A 15,986-nucleotide genomic window follows, 5' to 3' on the forward strand; every position below is an offset into this window, starting at 1 on the left:
GTCCTCTCAAACTCTGAGAAATGAAACTGCTCTTCAGAAAAAGTGTGTCCCCCTCACCTGTGTACCTGTCACCTGGCCCAGAAATGGCCAGCAGCCAATGCACAGCAGCTCTTGGCTGGACCTATCCCAGGGCCACTTTTGAGGTTCCAGGTCCCACTTCTCAGAAGCAGCTGAGCCGTTCCCAAGCGCTGGCTCACCTGTACCTGGCCTGTTTGCTGGTCCATAGGGGGTTCCCACAGGGGCCTCCCTGGGGGTTGTGCCTGGCCAGGCAGCCACTGGGACCCCCAGGCGGTGTAGGAGGTGGTATGCTCCCTCTCACCTTTCCGCCTTCCCTCAGAATTCCCCACATCCCCGTCGATTTTTGCAAGCCCTTCATTTCAGCCTCTCTGGGCCTCACTGTTCTCGTTTGGTTATTGAGGAACCTCACCCCCACTGAGCGTCAGCTGTGCAGCTTCTTTGTGAGCATATGATCGATGGGACCAGGGGCTGGCCCATCCCTCACGTTTTCCCAGGCAGAATGCCCTTCTGATCTGAGGCTGTCCTTTTGGCCCCAGGGGTCATAGAGGTCAGACGAGGGCTTAGCATGATCCCCTGGCCGGAGTCAATAACATGAGGCCCCTCTTTCCAGGAGGGGAGCAGAAGGCCCGGCAGGCAGAAGCAAACCTGGGTCTTGGGGCCGAGCTCTGATGGTGTTTGTCTCTGAGTTGCTGACAGGTAGGACACCGAGCTGCGATGCTTATGCCCCCACTGGGTAGAGGTCGGTCTTGGACTCCCACGCGTGGTATGCCTGGGATCTCCTCTCCACTCTGTCCAGAACTAGAAGGGACTCCAAAGGCTACAGAGCCACGCTGTGCACTTGGCAGAAGAGAAAGCAAAAACATGAAGGCTGGGGTCTTGTCCCAGGTCTTGTTGTGTTGTGCTGTGGCCACCACCGTTTGCTGCTCCAGACCAGGGTCTGTTACCTGCCCCACGCAGGTGCTGCCTGCTCTGCCCCTGTGTTCCCATCTCCCCACTGCTTAAGGGCAGGGATTACCTTGTTCTGACATCCTGGGGCAACCCTGGCCTTTGCTCTTAGTATATATATACAGATTGATTTTTTTGCTTTCTTTGTCATTGCCTGTTAATCTGTTTACACATTGCTTATTTTCTGTGTGTGAGCTGGATTGTAGAGGCTCCTGTCTGCCTTCAGTTTTTGATGAAATTAATTATAAGCAGTGTTGACAGAGGCTCCAGGGTGACCTGGGGTGGCCACTGCTGGAGCACCACAGACACTGGTCCAGGTCCGGCTTTTGAACATAGTTATTATCAATAGCAGAACAGGTGTATTTGTCCTGGGCTCGTGGCCCTTTGAGAGGGATCTGTGAAACCCTGGCAATATGCAAAATTTTATAGTTATAGCTGGTTTTCTAAAAAGAGAGAGAGCCCACAGCCTTGACCAGGTTCCTCAAAGGATTTGCACCCTCAAAAATGTTCACAGCCACTGACTTGGAGAAGGGCCTGAGCTGAACTTATCAAACTCAAGATAAGATAAGCTGAGGCAGGATCTACCGGGGCTGAGTGTCTTGGCAGGAGTGCTCAGCCGCAACCCAGATGACAATTGACAGAAACCAGTAAAACTCTTCTTCCCTTTATTTATTTTTTTGTTTCATTTGCTTTTCATTAAGTCCAGATATTGTTTGCTCATTTGCAGAGTAGGGAAGACCTGGCTCACAAAAATTATCTTTGGGTTGTCATCAAACTTGGTCTTACCCTGTACAACACCTGAAAATTGAAGGTGGAAAATTGAAGGAAATCCAGGGTCCAGGCTAAGGGGCAGTGTGCAGGTAATCTTTGGACAGATGACTGGAAAGAGTCGTCCTGGTGAGCTGTTTGGGCCTCTCAGCTTTCAGGCCTCAACTTGTTGCCATTGCAGGGGGGATTACAAGTTGGCTCTCAAAGGAGGGTGGGTTTTTTTTTTTTATTATTTTTTATTTTTTGATTTTTTTTCTTTTTTTTTCTCTTTATGACCCAGTCTTGGGGATATGGAGGGTGGGTTTTAAATGGTGCAGTTCCGGGGCCATAGTCAGACTTGGCATAGAGGAAACTGAGGAAGGGAACTGTTACTACACGATGTGTGAGGAATTATTCTCTAGGCTTGTTTCATATTTAAATCTTGCACAGTGTTTTACAGATTGCAGAGTCTCTTAGGTTTATATCTTGCATAATCTTCTCAAGGACAGGTGAGTCGAGCCCAGTGTGCATCAGTAGGCTCCTTTTACAGGTGATGAAACTTGGGCTGCAGAGAAACTGAGCAGCAATTAAACCAAGGTCAGACGCTTGGCAGGGCTGGGCCAAACAGGACCTTTCTGGCCCTGGCACCATCGCACGGGGTCCCCAGCGCAGATGGACTGGGCTCAGATGATGGGGGCCAAACAGGGTTCTGGAACCGTCCTGCAGAGGAGGGAGCTGCCCAACAGTGGCAGAATCCGAGGAGGGTCTGGGTGCAGCTTTGACAGGAAAATTGAACACCAGATTCCCACCTGTCTTTACTATCTTGATTTCAGAAGGACTCAGTGTAACCTGAACCTGGCCTCCACCTGCCAGGGCGGGAACATTGGCCAGGGAGCAGGTCTATGTGTAAGTCACTGTGAACTAGTTTGCCCAACTTGGGACACCGGGTTCCTGTGAAAATCTTCAAGCCTCCACACATGAATAGGTTCCAGGCTGAATGAGACTGGGGCTGCCCTGGGCGGGACGTGGCTGGGCGGCAGGGCTGGCATGACCCAGGGGGACGCTCCCCTGGCAGGGTCTGGTCCTCACACACTGGATTCTGGGGTGCACTTAGATCCCATAGACCCAGGCCACAGAGGCCAGGATACCAATTTTTTAATTTGACATGAAGAAGAGGGATAATTGAGGGTTCAGATAGTGTATCCTCATTACAGATGGGTAGGGGCTTGAGCAGAATGAGGGTTATCCGTGGGATGGAACTGCTGTTTGTTCTGTCTGCTGAGAAGACCACCCCCTTTTCTTCTCATTTCACCTGTGCAGTGCTGATGGTATGTAGCCTGGACTCTGGAGCTACACTGTCTGGTTTGAGGTGGAATCTTGGTGGCTGACAGCTGTGTGGCTCTGCTGACCGAGCTCTGTGGTGCCTTAGTTTGCCCATCTGTGCAATGGGAATGAGAGGCCACAGTTGTGGGTGTGTAGAGCCTTCCCAGTCATGCCCACACCAGGAGATGGGGGACGTGCAGGTGTCCCCAGGGCTAGCCCCACCTTTGTTCTTCCATCAGGTTGATTTTGGGGATCCCAGTCGGTTCCTGTTTTTGCTTAGCCAATTTCAGTTGGGTTTTTGAAGTCCTTAAATTCACCAGAAATGGCCCAAGGCACTGTTCCTGTGGGGGTGCATTGCTCTGGGGACCCAGGGCTCCGAGGCCCCCGTTAGCACCTGAGCCCAACTCCTGCTCCGCTGTTCTGTGGGTGGCGTTTGCCTCCACTCGTGTTCATGGCTTTCCCTTTGCCTGGCCAGCCCCTCTGTCCCCTAGTAGTTTATTCCTCGTTATGACAAAAATACACTCTCAGTGTATACAGTTTTCTTTATGAAGGTATCTTCTCAGATGTCTCAGTGCATATACATAATAGTATCTTAGCCCCAAATGGGTTTCTGACAAGCACGTTCTTAAGTTTGGCCTGTTGCTGCCTGAGTGGCCTCTGGGTCACTGGGCCTCTAAAGGGAGACTTAGCTTCTTTACGGGGTTTCATTTTTTTGTAGAAAATTTTATTGAGTTGAAGGTCACATAACCATATAATTAGCCATTTTAAGGTGTCATGATTCAGTGATATTTAGCATATTCACAAAGTTATGCAACCATCACCTCTATTTCCAAAACATTTTATCAACCCAGAAGGAAACCCAGGAGCAGTCACTGCCCTCCCTGCTCCTGACAGCACTAATCTGCTCTGTCTCTGTGGGTTTGTCTGTTCTGGATGTTTCTTACAGATGGAATCTGCAATGTGTGGCCTTTTGTGACTGGCTCCTTCACTTAGCTTAATGTTTTCAAGGTTCATCCATGCTGCAGCAGGTAACAGGATTCCATCCCTTTCTGTGGCTGCATAATGTTCTGTTGGACAGATACATCATGTTTTGTTTATCCATTCGTCCACTGGCGGACACTTGGGTGGTTTCCACCTTTTGACTGTTGCGACTAGTGCTGCTAGGATTCATTGTATTTCAATGTTCTATTTTTAGTCTAAGAGCTGTCTTCTTTCATTTCCAAGTTCTTTGAGAGCCCTCCAGCTTTTGACTGCCTCTCCCCCGACGCCTACATCCGTATTTTAGGGTTCTCTAGGGAGCCAGCTGCTCACCCTTGGCTTGGACTGGCATCGGTCACTGTCACATAAGGGCCTGAGTTTGGTGCCGTCCCCGTGCAGATTGGCCTATGTGTGAACAGGGGAATGCCAGGAAGTGGTGAGGTCACTGCTTACAGAGAGAGGGGCAGTCAAATGCAGACCTAGGCCAAGCGATTGCCCAGTGTGGATCCCTTGATCACCTATGTCAGGATCACACAGGTGTGTTGTGAAAAGCAGCTTCCTGGGCCGCCTCTGTGCTGGTCTGTCTGTCTGCCCGTCCAAGCCTGGCTGCGCCTGCTGTGGTGCTGGTCCAGAAAGTGGTCTGGAAAGGCTGTAGCGTGGGGGGCTCCCCTGCCTCCTGGTTAGCAGGGGAGAGCAGGGGGGTGGGGCAGCCCCTCCCTGCAGCGTTGCCTGGGGCTGACTCTGGTTCTCTGAGCTGAGGGTCCCTGTCCCCACCAGGTTCCAGTAGAAGCTTCCTCCTCCCACCTCCCTTGGTGTCACTCCTCCACCCCTCGGTGTCCCTACACCCCATTCACTGTAGTAAATTATCCCTTGCCTGTTGGGACCTTCAGTGATATCCTGTCACTACTGAGTCTCTAAGGCAGGGCCTAGGAACCTGCATTTTAATGAGCTTCTTCTGACACCCTGAGCTGCTTAGCGCTGGTGGGCCCCCTCCCAGAGTGGTCGTTGACCTTCTCAGCTCCCTATGTCTAGGCGCCAGGCTGGCCTGGCTTCCGCAGTCTACCTTTTAGAGCTTCAAGGCAAGCAGATGTTACTGAACCCTCCCTGGGATCCAGGCTTTGCATGTTCAACACACGTCTTCAAAGTGTGGTGGGGGCAGAATAGGACGAGAGGCGGAGCATTTTGGCTTTGGGAAGGATCACCCATTCCCAAGCCAGCACTGGCTGCCCGGGGTCCCAGGCAGGCCTGCTTGGCAGGGTGCCCCAAGCACTATTTTAGCTCCTGCTAAACAGTGGAATCCCACTGTTGTGTGCAGGCCTGGGTTCCTGGCCATGGGAGGTGCCGCAGCGAGGTTTGACCCCTGTGTGGGTGGGGTCTGGCCTCGCCCCTGCAGCTGTCCAGCCCCAGCCTTCTGGCTCCAGCCACTAATCCTGTGCAGTATCCACCCGTCCTGGCATGTGCGGGGCTGGCTGAGTGGAGGGACCTGGGATGGGGCCCCCTCTGCACTGGGCACACTCACTGGCCAAGTAGGGAGAGGACAACAGGTGGGGGTGGGGGAGGGTGGTCGTCTTCATCCCTTCCTGCCTTGTTGCAGCAGGGCTGTTTCTTTCCTGTCCTTTTCCTTTGGGCTAGCAGTGGGTGTTTCCGGGAAGGCTCCGAAGTGCTGCTGGCTGCCCGGCAGAGTCACAGCAGACTGGGTCTGGTAAAGACTGGGTAAGTCGGAGATCTGCGGGGCAGGTTTTTATGGGAAACAAAGCATATGGCTTTTATTTCTCATGGACTTTTAGCTGTGATACAAACATTCCAGATAGGACATGGGCGGCAGAGGGTGATCAGGATCACAAGATGCACAGAGCCACAGTGTGTGGACTCAGCCCACCGCACTCTGCTCAGCCAGCGTTTCTGCAGTGCCAGGGTCCCCTAGGTCTGCGACCAGGACCCACAAGGTCAAAGGTGCAGGCCTGGTCCCGAGTGGGCGTGCCCGTCTATACTGCCAGGTAGCCGCCAGACCTACCCTCCAGCTCCCACCCTCCTCTGTGCTCTGCCCATGGGTTCAAAGAGGGCTGGTTGGAGGGAGATGGGGTGCTCAGTGACAGCGGCAGCATAGCAGGGTGGTGCTGTGGTTAATAATGAAGGCTGGGTGCTGCACAGCATCTGTGCACTTGGACAAGTTCCCTCTCCACATCCATCGTCTTCACTAACCATACCTGCTTCAGAGATTTAAATTAGCAGGTGAAGCATGTGGCATAGGGCCTGGCCACAGTGAACGGTGTCACCTCCCTAGTCAGAATGGAAATGATTCCGTCTTCCTGAGAAATAAGGAGAGGGGCTGATTGGAGGCAGCTGGGGGGTGGGCCAGATGAGACAGGTGAGTCCCTGTGCGGGGCAGAGTGGAGCTGGCCAGAGGGACAGATGGCAGGTGGAGTCCAGAGCATCCCCCCTTCCTTCAGGTTCCAATTGAGAGCAGATGGCCCCAAAGCCACCAGTGCTCACTCTGCCCCTTTATAGCGGTGGCTCCCACCTGGGGTGACTTGCCCCACCGCCTCCCTGTGAAGTCTGGAGACATGTGGTTGTCACAGCTCGGGGAGGAGAGTCTAGCAGGCGTCTGGTGGGTAGAGGCCAGAGACACTGCTGAACATCCTACACACACAGGACCCAGGACAGCCATGGCAAAGACAGATTCTCTTTCCCAAAAAAAGGTTGCTGTTTCAACTAAAGAATTGATGGCCTTTTTAGGGAGAAGGGAGGAGTTTTGGATGACAGTTTCCAGGTGGTGCCTCTTGATAGGATGGGGAAGATGGGTGTGTGGGGCTTGAGGGGCTGTGGCCATCAGAGCCAGGTGTGGGGGCAGCTGTTAGGAGCATGGTGCTGGGGGGACAGGATAAAGACACAGGTTTCAGCATTGGCAGAGACTAGGTGGCCTTTATCCCATTCCTGAGATGGCCGTGGCTGTGACTCAGGCCCCCAAGGAGAATGCCCAGAAAGGGGACCAGCAGAGCAGGGGTGGACATTGGGGACACTGAACACCGAGAGCGGGCAGAAGAGGGACAGCTCTGAAGGAAAGTGAGAAGGACCTGCGAGTTGTGCCCTTAGGAAAAATGGAACAGCCACAGCTGTGTGGCTGGGAGGTCCCAGAGGCTGTCAGAGGTGCAGAGGAAAGCCCCTGGGTGAGAACGGTGCTGCGCTGGAGGTGTGAGGTTTGCAAGCTGGAAGGAAGGAGGCCCTTTGCCCACCTTGCCTCCTGGGCCAGCCGGGGCTCAGCCCTGGGCTGGGGCAGTCCCTCTGTGGGAAGGAGGCCCCAGCGCCGCTCTGGGCCGGGTGGTCATCTATGTACATGATGCTCTGCACAATGGCCTTCCTGTAGCAGACCTGAAGGGCCAGGGAGAAGATGCCAGGAAGGACCAGCCAGAAGGCTGCTCAGGGGCTGTGACAAAATAAAGCAGAGGACAAAGAGACGTTGGAGGTGGAGGTTCTTGTAATGTTTCTCCTTGCAGGTGGTATTTTCTTCTCCTGGTTCTTTTTCTCACCCATTGTATAGAATAATGCTCCTCTGGTAGTTTTTCGTTGGAGACAAGAGAAGCTTCTCCAAGTTACCCTTGGTTCTGGCTACGTCCCCTGGCTCTGGGTCATAAGCTACTACTCTTCACTATAATAGCTATAATAACACCAAGGAGAACAAGCCAAGAATTATCCTAAGGCCACAAGCCTGGTGAACTCACTCTCCCCAAGCGAAACTTGTCGGGTAGGTTGCGTTCCATGTTGTCTCTGGTACGGACACGCAGCAGAGGCTGTACTGAAAACACAGTGATTCATACAAGATTTGCTTTCATGCTTTGCTTTAAAAAAGAAAAAATGGGAACCTATGGCTGCCTGGTTTTGTCTGACGGTCCTGTTAGCTCTGCCTCACCAGCAGGGCTCTGGGCTCCACGAACTGGGCTGAGGTTTGCCCTCTCGGGGCAGGTGGAAGGACAGCTTGTGGTCTCTGGGATTGTCTAGATATCAGCTGATTTGCATAAGACTGTTTCCCCATAGCTGAGAGCTTGGTCTTCACAACTGACCCATGGTTGGGTTTATTTACATAGAAATGGTTCCGTGTATGATATACCTGCCTCCTTAGCACTTAGGGACTAATACTTAGGGTAAGCCCACACCCCAGGGTGCTCTCTTTCCCACCAACCCAACTCTGCGGATGATATCTGTGTGTGAGGATGCACGTGTGTCCTGTCTGCCCTGGACCTCCGCTAGGCAGAGACACTTGGCCCCTCCACTTCCAAGGAACAAGACTCAGAGGCTCGCTCCAGTAGGGTGGGATTATTGAAAGGACAGATGTGCGGCTAAGTGCACCAGGGGTAAAAGAATCCAGGGAATGGAGGAGAAGGGGCCATGAGGTTGGAGCCCTGGGGCGCTGCGTCCAGGAGTGCTTTGGGGCATCGCTCCTTGCTGTGGTCCACTATTATTTCTCAGCCTTTCTCTTCCCCTCTCTCCACATCTTTCTCTGTACTTTGCTGGTTGGCCCACCTTTAGTGGCACCTGTCCTCTGGGGTCCTGCCCGTGACCTTGTCTGTGCCCCATGTCTTTGATCACATCTCCTCTCTGTACAGGTATCTCCCAAGTTGTCTACTTCAGACCTAGCCAGGATTTACCTGTCACTGCCACAGCGTGTGTATACTCCTACCCTGTGGACACCCCAGGCTGGCACCTCCAGGAGAACCTCCGCCTTCCTTTATCTCCATGCTGCCACCTTTAGCCTATGTTGAGGTCCCAGTTTACAGCATCCCTGTTTGGGAACCTCCTCTCCCCGGCCTCTCATATACCCCCTGAGCCCTGCCTCTTGCACCTGGAAGAGCAGTTAGCTGTGCCTCTTCCGAGCCCCCTGACCTGTTGGAGATGTCAGTCCTCTGCCCCAGGTGAGTGGTGAAACCTCCTGGAGGGTCTTCTTGCCTTCGTGGTCACCTCCTGCCTACCTACCTTTCACCCCTCCCTGAGATTCCCCCCACGCTGCTTAGTTGCATCACCTCCCCCAAAATCCCCACCTGTAGCCTGATGTGCAGATTAGAGACCTCTCCTGTGATGTGCACAGCCCCCTTTCCCCATGTCTCTCTAAACCTTGAGGTGAGCAGCCTCCTCCCTCCCAGAGACGATGGTGGTCCTATAAACCTCCCTTTGCTGCTCCCTGGGCTTACCCCACCCCAGCTCCACCCAGCCGCCTGAGTCCTGGGGCGCTGACCTCCTTGTGCTGGGCTCTGCCTGCTTGGAGGGGAGGCCAGACAGCGTGGGGTCTGGACAGCAGGCCCCAGGACGACCTGTCGCTGCCATGCAGTGGCCAGAAAGCCTTGGACAAGTGACCTGGCTCCTCTGAACTTCAGACTCCTCGTCTGTAAAGTAGAGGTAGTAACTCTGTATGTCTCATAGGCACTGTGTTGCGTAAATGCACACACGGAAAGCCCTTAGAGGGTGCCTGGCACACCCTGTATCCCACAAACGTTGGACGTACTGGTTTCCTGGGTTTGGGGCAGCAAACTACCTTGGACTGCATGGCCTCCAGCAAGTTCATTCTCCCGTAGCCCGGAGGCTAGAGCCTGACATTGAGATGTGGGCTGGGCCGCGCTTCCTCCTGGGGCTCCAGGAAGAACCCTCCGTGCCTCGTTGGGCTTCTGTAGTCGCCGGCCATCACCATGGGTTCCAGGCTGCCTCGTGCCAGTTTCCGCCTCCATCTCATGCAGCCTGGGTGCTCAGGGATGCTGACAGCGGCTCAGAGTACCCTGAGGGACAGCGGGCCGAGAGCAGAGGCAGGAGCACTGACTGGGTTGGGAAGGGCGGGACCAATGTGCACACAGCGCAGTTCAGTGATTGGCAGCCACAGCAGTGACCCAGTGTCTGGACCCCACGGGCAGGTTGTGCTGACAGGCTCCATCTACGCAGGGTGAGACTCACCACTATGGTCTGTAAACCTCCATAAACCCGAGTTATCTGCCAAGATTTTGTCCTCACTGCTGTCGTGTTTGCATACATGAGTGTCCCACCTGAATAAAGTGCACCTGTGTCGGAGCAGGAACTGACTCTCTGCGCTGCAAGGGAGGGCCCTCCTTTTATTAATACTTCCAGGGACCCAAGTGCCTGTAGGCCTGGCCGGACCCCACTCCACACTGATGGTTTCTCTCTTTCACATGCCTGCCCAGCGGGGCAACGTGCCCACAGGCTGCTGTGGCGCAGCCTGCAGCCCTCTCTCTCACTGCCTTCCTTCCTCTGTGTGCGTCCACACTCCCATCCGGCTCCAAACCCGTATTTCCTTCTTTGTGCCGTGCCACCTCCCAGCTTAGTCCTTGCTGCAGTCCAAGGAGCAGGAGGAAGGAGACATTGACAAATTTTTAATATTTTAGCAAGGATTAGGTGAGAAAGCCAAGAACTGCACCAGAAGGACGTGAAGGGCCGGGGGAGCAGGGCTGTGCCTCTCTGGGCCTCAGCCTCGGGGCCAGGCAGGATGCTGAGTGCACGCTCGCTAAATGCAGGTGATGACATAGCTTACCTCCCGGGCAGCAGAGACGGCCAGCCCACTGGGGAGGAGGCTCCCAGGAAAAACAGATGCTTCCAAAACAGCTTTTCTATTCCCTGGTCTCTCAGAATTACTGTTTTTTGAAGACACGTTGAAACTCTAAATGTGGATTAACAGGGCATGTCTGGCCAGGGTGGGAGGAAATGAGATCTCAGGCCTCTGCTGCCCGAGTGGCTCTTCCTGGCCTGCATGATTTGCTGTGGTGCTTTCCCCTTCCCGCACAGAAGGTCCAGCCCGTTGTCTCCACCACCCAGCAGGAAGCTAGGATGTGGGGCTGTTTCTTCCCTGAGTCTCTGGGCAGCCTGGTGTCCTGCCCTCAGCTGGTTTTCCACTCAGCTTCTGCTGGCTGCTGGACGTTTCTGTTCAGGGAAATTTTTGATCTTAGCACTGTGACTATGTATGGGAGTTTATTTGCATTAGTAATTATTTTGTTAGTTGGTGCAGACTGGTTGGGCCCCCCTCAGGAATTTGACTTTCTGGCAGGGTCAGCGCTGCCTCGAGACCTCCCAAGGCAGCTGCTCTGAAGGGCTGAGAGCCTCTTCTGCCTTTGCCCACAGTTACTAAGCAGGCCCCGTTCTGCTTTGTCCCATTCTTGTCCCATCCTTGTCCCATCCCAGGAGAGTTAGTTAACCACCATGTTCAGATAGCTCCAGTATCTTAGTGACGATTTGTTTGAGAGCCCCAGTCATTCGGTTTCCATGAAGAAATGCCTTTGCGTGGCTCTTGAGGTGACGTGTGAGGTTTTGTAAATCACACCTTGGCTGTGGAGCATAATCACCCGCTGCCTGCGAGGTCAGAGTCATCCTTCAGGAATGTGAGCGGGACGGTGAGGTGGCTGGAGATCTGGATCGTAGGGAAGCGTGGTCAGGTGTGCAGGCAGTTTGGGAGGGAGGGTCCCCTGTGTTTCAGGTGCTTGCCTTTTAGGTGCTGCATGGGGTCCCTGTCGTATTCACTGTGACCCAGCGCAGGGAGTGGCTTGCGGGGGCAGGGGCCACACACACTGAGGAGGCATGAGGTTCCCAGAAGGTGGATCTATGTTCAAACACGTTTCTGTTTTAGCCTCTAGGGAGGCATGAGAGTTTCCTGGGGCTGCCACAACAAAGTACCACAAGCTGGGTGTCCTGACCTGTGGAAATTCATTGTCTCACAGTTCCGGAGGCCAGAAATCCAAAACCAAGTGTCGGCAGAGGTGGCTTCTTCTGAACCTGCCCCACCCTTCTCCCCTTGCTTCCAGTTCCTCAGGCCTCCCCTCTGTGGTTCATAGTTGGCCACCTCTCTACTCCTTACATCACCTGCCTTCTGTACAAGTCTCTCTGTGTCCACATTTCTGCCTTTTATAAATGAAGATTCCAGTCGTCTTGGAGTAGGGCCCACCCCAAGCACTTTACTTATCATCTGCAAAGGCCCTATTTCCAAATAAGGTCCTGTGTGCAGATATTGGGGACCAGTAAGGTGCACTGAGCATCACTAAACCATCACTACACGCAGCCTATGGTTGTCATAACTACCAGTGGAGGTAAAACTTATGAAGTGATCAGTGATTTATAAAGAAATCTGCTACTCTGTTTAATGAAGCTCCTGTAAACCCAACCCAACCTGGTTTAATTATTTGCTTTCCAGACTACAGTGGGGCACTTGGGAAGCAGAAAGGCATCGTAAAAATAAGGGTGTGTCTCAGGCAGACTCAGAGCACTTGTTGAAGGAAAGTATGGGGCCCGTGTGTGAGCTGGGTCACAATGAACAGCTTAACTCTGACCTCTGTGGAGTAGTCACTGTGCCCCAGGCCTCACACTGTGCCGTGTCATCTCACTTGGGAGCCCAGCTGCTCTTGTTCACCCCCCGGCGGGTCAGGACAGTAAGCCACAGAGGTCAAGTGCCTTCTCCAGGTCACGGAGCCAGTAGCTGCAGCGCTGCCCTAGCTCCAGAGACCTGCGGCAGTGCTCTGCAGCCGCCCTTGGCAGTCTGAGTCCTCTGCAGGGCACTGGGGGGAAGGCAAGGATGGTTTGAGTCACCAGTGACATAGTCATAGTCATACAGCATCACCAGTGACAGTGTATCAGCAACCGTGGCAGGCACTGTCCTCTCTAGAGGACCCTGAGTCCTCCACGGTGGGAGGGGGGGTAAGGAAGGTGGGGCAAGAAGAGCTGGAGAGCAGCTTCTTGGGGACCTCAGTGGTGGGCACCAGGACGATGGGGCGGGCTGAGAGCAGACAAAGGTGCAAGCTGTCGGAGAGTCCATCATGTCTCGGGAGTAATGCCTCGTCCAGGACAGCTCTTCCTCGGGTGCCCTCACACACTGTTGCCCAAGAGAGACCACAGCCGGACTGTGAGCTGTGCAGGGGCAGGGAAGGTACAGACAGGTGGGCCCAGAGGGGTCCCTGTGCTCCTCAGTGTCAGTCACATAGAGGGCACATTACAGGGATTTGAGGGGCACACATTTGGCTGAGATTAGAAGATGAACTCAGATTAGAGCAGTAGTTTGGGGGTGCCCCACACCAGGGGACATTTGGTAAGTTCTGGAGAGGTTTTTAGTCATCATAACTGGGGGATCAGGACAGGAGCAGGGTCAGCGGCCTCTGTGTTGGGCCTGGGGAGTTTGCTGGGGTGGACGCACCCACACGGACAGAGGCTTGGGCTGAAAACACCAGTGCATCTGAGGAATAAAAATGAGATGTGCCTTCATGTTTGCTTCTATGTGTAAGAAGAGATTTGGAAGGCCAGGCAAAGTTACCCATGGGTTGCTTGGGCTCTATGCTTAGCTGCCATGAAATGTCCTGTTGTGCTTGGAGCGAGACACCTTCCTCTGTGAGCAGCTGTCCAGTGAGGCTGGAAGTCAAGCATGGGCTGGGGGGCTGCCCACCCTTGGCACCACCCTCTGCACCACCATCCACCCATCCTTCCGTTCGTCCATTCCTTCAGACTGGGCACAGAGGCAAGGTTTCTGTCTATGGGGGAGGGGTATGCCACCTAACATTTCCCTGGGGGGAAAACACATTAACTTTGGAAGATCTAGGGAACACAGAAAAAATTACAAGTAACAGCCTAAATTACCCAGGTCTCACTTCCACAGCAAGTTTCTGTTTGCCTTTTGTGGGGGTTATATGTTCTTCTCATGCCCAAGAAGAAAATCGAAACTATGCTATATATTGTTTGGTAAAATACTTTAAGACTTAACACATTAACGTGTCTCATGTTTTAAAATCTTCTCTTAAGACCTATTAATGGCTGTTTGGTGTTTTGTCATCCATAGATCGGAATTTATTAACCCACTTTCACCCTGGTGCACTGGGCTATCACTGGAATTTGTGTACAACCCTCCCCATAATTCTTCCTAGAATGAATGGCTGGATGTAAATTGCTTTGTTGATATAGGTGGCTTTCTGCAAGCTGCCTGTGGCCACCCCACCCCTCCAGAAGGGCCATGGTAATTCAAACCTCCTGTGGCAGTGTGGGGGTACCACATGCCAGGTCCCCCTCAAGTCCCCCGCTGCCTTTTCTAATGGGCAGAGTCTTGCCTGTCTGTCCCCTGCTTTAAAAGCTCTCTTAGGAAATTATAGGCAGCACCACATTTAAGAATAGGTCTATAGTGAATTATTTTAGAATGTGGGTTTTAGGTTGGCCCATATCAAATTGCCAATATTCAATTTATGGTTCTTTCTGAAACACAACAGTGACACTCCGTGTGGTCCATTCGAGCAGAAAGCACTGGGTTCTGTCAAACGCCATCTGCGTAGAAGTCTCCTGTGTGAGCTACGGGGTCTAATTCTGAGAGTGAGCTACGGGGTCTAATTCTGGGGTCCAAGGCCAAATCTCGGTGGCCCAGGGAGGGTGGGGGCAGAGGAGAGCTCACAGGGTCACTGTGTTCATGTGTCTGGGTAGTTTATGTTACTGCCAGACCCTCAGTGGGAGTGTGGGAGGAGGGGAGAGACAAGGGAGGTGATTCTTCCCTATCATTTAGATCAAGTCATGTCCTTGAGTTCATTCCACAAGAGTTTGAGTGCTTGTAAGGGTGAGGGGGTGAGAGCAACTCGTCAAACTGCAGTCCCTGCGCCCCTTCGAGTAATGGGTAATGGGGATGGGACAGGTCAGTCCTCCCAGGTCAGCCTCTGGGCAGATGGAGGCAAAAAGCTGCCTGCCACCTTTCTCTTAAATGCCAAAGTTACCGTAGCCTCTAATGCAATTCTGGGGCAAGCTTGCCTCCTTTGTTGAATATGAAAATCATTCCTTCACCCCTCCGTGATTTTTGTAAGCAAACATTCCTGACATTTTTAAGCAAAAAAAAAAAAAGATATGCATCTGGCTAATTTAGATGGCTTTTGATAGTTTCCATTAGTGAAGTACTTCTGGGACAAGGGAGGTCAGAACCAGGTGTTCCAGAGACGCCCGAGGTATGGGATACTCTTTTCAAGTTTCAATTACTCTTTTTAACCCGTCTTCTGTAGTGATTTAAGTCATACCTGGCACGCATCTGGGAACAGGTAGAGTGTGTTTATGGGGCTTACCTTCCAGAGGGAGTCGGGAGATAGATAAGACCTAAAGACAAAGGCGATAGAGTCAAGTACCCTAAAGAATAAAACAGAACAGGGTGAGTGTGGCTGCATTGGTGAGTGGTCAGGTGGGCCTTTCTCAACGGGTGTCATCGGCCTGAGAGCTGAGTGGCAAAAGTCAGCCAAGTGAAGTTCTGGCTTACCCGCCAGAAGGAACAGCCAGTGCCAGGGTCATGGGACAGGAAAGAGTTAAGCTGTGCACCAAGGAGGAGAAAAGGTCATGCAGGGCCACCAAGGCTCCAGGAAAAGGGTTGGGGGCATGGGTGTGGAGGGAGTGGAGCCAGGCAGGTGAGGTGAGAGATGGGCGCTTAAGCTGGGACCAGGTGGTAGGGAGTCTAGGTTGGACTGAGATAACTGGAGACGGCACTGACTGAATTGATGGCTGGATTTGGGGACAGAGGGGGAAAGCGTCTTACGTGAGAATGATGGGTTGATGGCAGCAAGGATGAATTTTGTTGTCACCGCGCTCTGCTGCTGCTTCTGCCATCTCATACCAGGAAAAGGCCTGTTCCCTGGCGTACAGAGATGGATGCGTCTCGAGGACCATGTCACTCAACTCCCATTTTCCAGATGAGAGTTCTGAGGCCGGAGGCCCCAGACTGTGTTCTCGAGACTAATTTTTTTTTTTCTTTTTTAGAATAGAATTTTTTAAAAAGAGAAAAATAAAACAAGTTAAATATTCTTTTTGGAAACGTTGTTGTGGCATTTGATATTTTTAATTGATTATTATGGGAAAAAAAGTAAAGGGGAAGTTTTCTGAGGGAGACCCTCTTGTTTGAGACAGCGAGAAGGAACCGGAAAGGCAGTGACACAGATACTCCCTGAGCTGGGCTGACTCTGACGTGCCCCAGAGTGGAGGATGCAGGTTTATAGGAA

At 52.9% G+C, this 15,986-nt stretch overlaps 1 protein-coding gene and 1 long non-coding RNA gene across 2 annotated transcripts in view; both read left to right on the forward strand.

The window, feature by feature from the left end:
* SH3BP4 (SH3 domain binding protein 4) overlaps nt 1-15,986 on the forward strand; it is an 89,113-nt gene that overhangs the window by 36,949 nt on the left and 36,178 nt on the right. The window lies entirely within an intron of this gene.
* LOC142872398 (uncharacterized) overlaps nt 1-15,986 on the forward strand; it is a 45,725-nt gene that overhangs the window by 25,659 nt on the left and 4,080 nt on the right. The window lies entirely within an intron of this gene.

This window comes from Microcebus murinus, chromosome 8, assembly GCF_040939455.1.
Source record: "Microcebus murinus isolate Inina chromosome 8, M.murinus_Inina_mat1.0, whole genome shotgun sequence".
NCBI classification, from domain to species: domain Eukaryota; kingdom Metazoa; phylum Chordata; class Mammalia; order Primates; family Cheirogaleidae; genus Microcebus; species Microcebus murinus.